We start from the raw sequence: 5,348 nt of genomic DNA on the forward strand, positions 1-5,348 counted from the left end.
AGAACCCCTTCTCAGTTGCTTCCCCCTCCCCCCCCCCCCCGCCCCATTTCATTTCTCCCTCGTCATCATCATACAAGCATTAGAAATTTGATTAGTTCCTAGCATCTGACATTAAATACACGGGAGAATGAGTCACAAATGTATGTATAGCGATTAATTCTCTTTTTGTCATTTAAGAACTTTCCCCGAGCACTATTTCCAATTCATTTTAAATTAGTTTGCCTCATTTGCTTCCTAGCGCTGCACAGATCATTTGATTTAAAATCTCTAACTTCAATGACTTATTACAGAGCTCAAGCCACACCAACACAGCAAAGGAAAGGAGATTTTGCATACTGTACCTGCTTTAAAGGGCTCCTACTCAAATTTTCATGTCTGCACTAAGAGCAGCAGCACATTTCTGACTGGGGCTGACTGAAAGGCACATGCAGAGAGGTCAAGTAGTTCCCTTGGAACTGTTGCCTATTGCAAACCATTCAAGAGGCGGAAGGTTACTGCAAATGAAGCTATAGCACTGCAAGCACATATGTTTTCATCCCAAGAGAAGACAGCATATCCCTGCACTAAAAGTACTGGGAACATAACATCAGATATTTTCAAACTGTACATATGGGTTTATAGACATTAAATCAGCCACTACAGATTCCTGTTATGCACCTTCTTTGCCATGATGGCGTTGAGGCTTGTATGTAGTGAACAAAGAACAATGATCTGCAAAGAAGCAGCATTTTAGTGAATAGCTGCAGGAGCTTCTCTATGGCTAATGTACAAAGTGCTAGGAACATGTTTGCCCACTCATTTGATATCCTTATACAAATGTTGTAATGCTGTAAACAGCCCAAACTAGTATTGCAAACCATTTACTTTAAACCAGGACTCCAGATTATGGCGTTTTTTGTTGTTTTTTTTAATAAAGATAAAATTATTAAATTTGCTGCTTTGAAGCTGAGCCTGAGCTACAAATAAATCAGTGCCGGTCTTTGCAGGACTTATCAAATACTCTAAACAACTGGTATAATTTTTGTTTGTTTTGCTTTTAATCAGAAATAATTCTTTATTAGATGTTTTCCTGTTTAGTTTTTTGTTCTGTTCCACAATCCAGAAACTAATGGAGAAATGCCCTGTTTCAGCACTTCAGTCCTGTATCTGCAGAAACAAGGGTGGGTTAAAAATTCCTGACAGTTCCTGTCCTTCAGAGCATACCTATAAAGATAGTATATTCTGTAGTGCCTTCCAGATAAAGAATTTAAAAAACTTTGCAGGTTTGATTGGATTAAGCCTCCTGAACCACCACCCTGTCATGGGAAGATTAGTTAGGCGCATTTGGCTAATGGGGAGACAGAGGGACAAAGTGGTTAAGGATGCAACATCCTCATTCCTATCAAAAAAAAGGTATATGTGGAAGCAGACTCTTTTGGTGATTTCCTCAAGATTCACGGTGGAACAGGAAGACTCACTCAAGTCCTTTGCTCAGAATCCATGTTCATTTTCACTTTCCTTGGCGTATTTATACGCCATAAGCATTAAAAAAGCCAAAGAATTAAAAAAATGCACTTGCAGCGTTAAGTGCCACTCATTTTATATTGTTACAGCTCATCTTCCTAAACCCTTCTGCTCTTCTTTTTGCTTGTCATCCCCTGCTGTTATATCGAAATTAGATTATAAACTCACTAGAGAGCTATCATTTTATCTGCCTCTAAAGCACCACAAGCATTTAGTATGCTGCATAAGTATGTTAGAACACTGATTGCTTTTCCCCCTGCTTCGGCTGCACCAAATTGAACTGGGTAAACAGAACTGAGCAAACTGGGAGTTTGGGGGACCTCACGCTACAGATTTCTAGTTTAGCCAAGTGCCTATGCAGCCCTTATGGAACTCTTTTAAGCCCTGCAGATTTTTGGTCAGCAAGACAGATGCTTCCAATTTAACTGTACTCCTATCTGAAATGTTTTCTTTAGTGGACTGTGCACTAAAAGTTTGATACAGGAAGTTTAAACCATCAGGCCTCAGCAAATCAGGATTCTGCTGTAATAAGTAATCAACCGGGTTTTAGCAATTGATTGGTCCAAGCTAATTAGATTTGTGAACATACCTACCAGCTTTTTCTATAAACAGGATGGGGGATCTGTGGTATCTAAAGAGAGGGGATCACAAAGTCTGTGAGAGAGATGTAGAAGCAAGAAGAGTTTGTATGTGTTCAAAGCAGCATATATGTATTTCAAACGATGCATAGGGCAAACTTCCTGGAATAAAAGACAGACAAAACCTATTGCAGTTATTCTCAACCAGGTTACCTTGAGATCCTTTCAAGGGTGCTGCAGGGTAGCATACAATGTTAGCACTGTTAGATGTGGAAACACGATTCACAAGATAAACCCAGAGACTTCAAATAGGAGTTCAGTATGTTAAAAAAAAATTCTGTCCTGCTTTGAGCCTTCTGAGGTCTTTGGAAGAGGAGAATTGCTCTAGTATTTTTCCACAGTCAAAAAACTGAGCAGAAACTGAGACTGACATTTGCCAAGGGGTGATTTGAGTCTAAAAAGGTTGAGAACTACTGAGGTATTGTTTCTCCCCCTGCTCCACCCCTTACTTCTCAGGGAGGAGGTGGGGGCGGCATACACCTGTGGGCTTGAACTCCCTTTTATTCCTGCTCCACCCAATGGCCTGGCAGTGGATGCAGCATTTCTAGTCAGGCAGTGCTGAGGGAGTCATTTGACTTCATGGCTCACTGTCACCTACCTGATCCCTTCTAAACTCTTCATACCATAGATGCTAACAACCCTCTCATTTTGAATAGTCTTGATATTCTACTCATCAAACTTGCCTTTGTGCTGCCATTCTGCTGTCTGTAGCTCCTGGTCATGAAGCTCCTACTTCCCAACTCTGCAGATTGCTTTTTTCAGAAGCGGACTGGCCAAGTTTGCTGATGACACCAAACTCTGGGGTAAACCGTCCACACCTGAGGACAGGACGGTGATCCAGGCTGACCTTGACAGGCTCAGGAAATGGGCGGACAAGAACCCGATGTTTAACACCAAAAAATGCAAGGTTCTCCACCTTGGGAGGAAAAACCTGCAGCATCCTTATAGGCTCAGCAGTGCTACTCTGGCTAGCGCTATGGATGAAAGGGACTTGGGGGTCATGATTGACCACAAGATGAATATGAGCCTGCACTGTGATACTGCTGCTAGTAAAGCAATCAAAATGCTTGTTTGCATCCACAGATGCTTCTCAAGTAAATCCCAGGACATCGTTCTCCCGTTGTACTTGACCTTGGTGAGGCCACAGCTGGAGTACTGCATCCAGTTTTGGGCTCTGCAATTCAAAAAGGATGTGGAGAAGCTCGAGAGGGTGCAGAGAAGAGCCACGCGCATGATCGGAGGTCAGGAAAGCAGATCTTATGATGAGAGGCTGAGCACCATGGGGTCTTCAGCCTGGAGAAGCGCAGGCTCAGGGGTGATTTGGTGGCCACCCATAAGTTCATCAGGGGTGCTCATCAGGATCTGGGGGAAGGTTTGTTTACCAGAGCGCCCCAAGGGATGACAAGATTGAACTGTCACGAACTCCTCCATGACCGTTTCAGTCTGGACATAAGGAAGAATTTCTTTACTGTCTGAGCCCCCAAGGTTTGGAATAGCCTGCTGCCAGAGCTGGTTCAAGCACCTACTTTGAACGCCTTCAAAAGACATCTGGATGTTTATCTTGCTGGGATCCTTTGACCCCAGCTGACTTCCTGCCCCTTAGGCAGGGGGTGAGACTTGATAATCTCCCGAGGTCCCTTCCAGCTCTAATGTCTATGAAGTCTTTTTAACAAATTCCAAGGAAGTTAGGTTTGCTTTTGCTCCAAGCTTAAACCGAACAACACAGCCCAAGCTCCCTTGTGCAATAGTTCTCAACCTTTTTGGTACCAGGACCCATTTGTAAACATTGACTGCCAGTCCTGACCCAGTGCCCCTCCACCCCCAGGCCTCAGCCCCCCAGGGTGTAGGGCAGGGGGGTCCCCAGGCAGCCCTTCACAGGTTGCCATCCTGCAAGGGAAAAGCTACGGTTTTCTCCTTGAAAGGAGAACCCATTTTTAGTTTGTTGATCCATTTTTTAAAGTCTGTTTGTGACCCTTTCATATATTCTTGTGACCCATGGGTTGAGAAATGCTGATCTAGCACGTTAGCAAAGCTTCTAGATGCATTTTATTCTATGCGAGCATATGCCTCGCCCTCTGCACCCCCTACCCTAAATTCTAGACCCCCCCCCTTGCTTATAGGCTTATGTTTCTGAAGAGATGATGTTTTCCACCCGCTTTGTCCTCATGTTCCTTAAACCTACCGGGTTTTATTTCACCACCTCTGCACCAGTCTCCCCCAATCCCCTTTCCCACTTGGCGAGGGCTGAATCGTGTTCCCTCGCCCTGCAAAGCCCTTCCCAGCTGCCGTGGGTGGCTTCCTAGCTCGTGCAGCGGCAGGGCTGTGCCTCGCCAAGGGTTCAGTAGGTGGCAGCCTTCAGGTCCCGCAGGCGAAAGCCCTGCGGGAAAAAGCCCTTTCCCGCCACCTACAGCAGCCTGGAGCCTGACAAAACGCAACAGCCCTGCCTGCCTGAAGAAAGGGCGGACATGCAGTTTCACCCCTCGCCCTTTCCTGACCTATCACCGCGCGGTCTGTTTGAGAACCGGCCAATCAGGTGCTGGCTTCTTGCGCCGTGCCTGAAGTACCCTCCTGCTTCGTCCCTGGAGATAGTGGAAGGCTGGGGGGGGAGGCGCCAGGACCAAAGATGGCGGCGCCGTGGGCGATGGAGTAAGGGGTTCACGGGGCGTCCTGTGCGGGGGAGGCCGGAGGCGCCGCTCAGGCCGCCGGCGGGGCAGGCGGGTAAGTGCCGCGGGGGAAGGGCCCGTGGCTGGCCCTGGGGCTCCCTGCGGGCTGGGCCTGCCCGCGTGGCTGCAGCCTGGGTAGGCGGCGGTGCCTGGGCCCTTGGGGGCGCTGCTGCCCTCAGGGTTGGGCTTCTGGGCCGTCCCAAGGCTGCGAGGTGTCAGCAGAGTCGCAGGACTCCAGGAGCTGGGAGTTTAATAAATCTGCCCTAGATCCCCAGCTCCTTGAGTCCTGTGATTATGCTTCCACCCTGCTCCGCCCCCAGCCCAGAGAGCGAAAAGGAGCCAGAGAGCTCAGCCCTCCCTCAGTACAATGGTAACTCCTGACGATTTGGCCTCTGCTTTGTGCAGCAGGCTTCACCGGGGTGCCTGTGACTTGCGCCCACCTCGGCGATGCGTCTCCCCTCCAGCCCGTGTGCGAGGGGCGTGGGGCCGCACTGTGTTCCCACACTGTGGTGTCAACCTCTGAGCCGGGCTCGCGGCCACTGTA

The 5,348-nt window shown here is 47.8% G+C and overlaps 1 protein-coding gene across 1 annotated transcript in view; it reads left to right on the plus strand.

Annotated features, from left to right (window-relative positions):
• Positions 1-4,786: 4,786 nt before the first annotated feature.
• Positions 4,787-5,348, plus strand: part of TMEM94 (transmembrane protein 94) — an 85,632-nt gene continuing 85,070 nt past the window's right edge. The window contains exon 1 of the mRNA XM_019518232.1: positions 4,787-4,859. The gene's annotated coding sequence lies outside the window, so the exon portion shown is untranslated. The remainder of the gene's footprint in view (positions 4,860-5,348) is intronic.

This window comes from Gavialis gangeticus, unplaced genomic scaffold (genome assembly GCF_001723915.1).
Source record: "Gavialis gangeticus isolate Ggan-Ray unplaced genomic scaffold, GavGan_comp1, whole genome shotgun sequence".
NCBI classification, from domain to species: domain Eukaryota; kingdom Metazoa; phylum Chordata; order Crocodylia; family Gavialidae; genus Gavialis; species Gavialis gangeticus.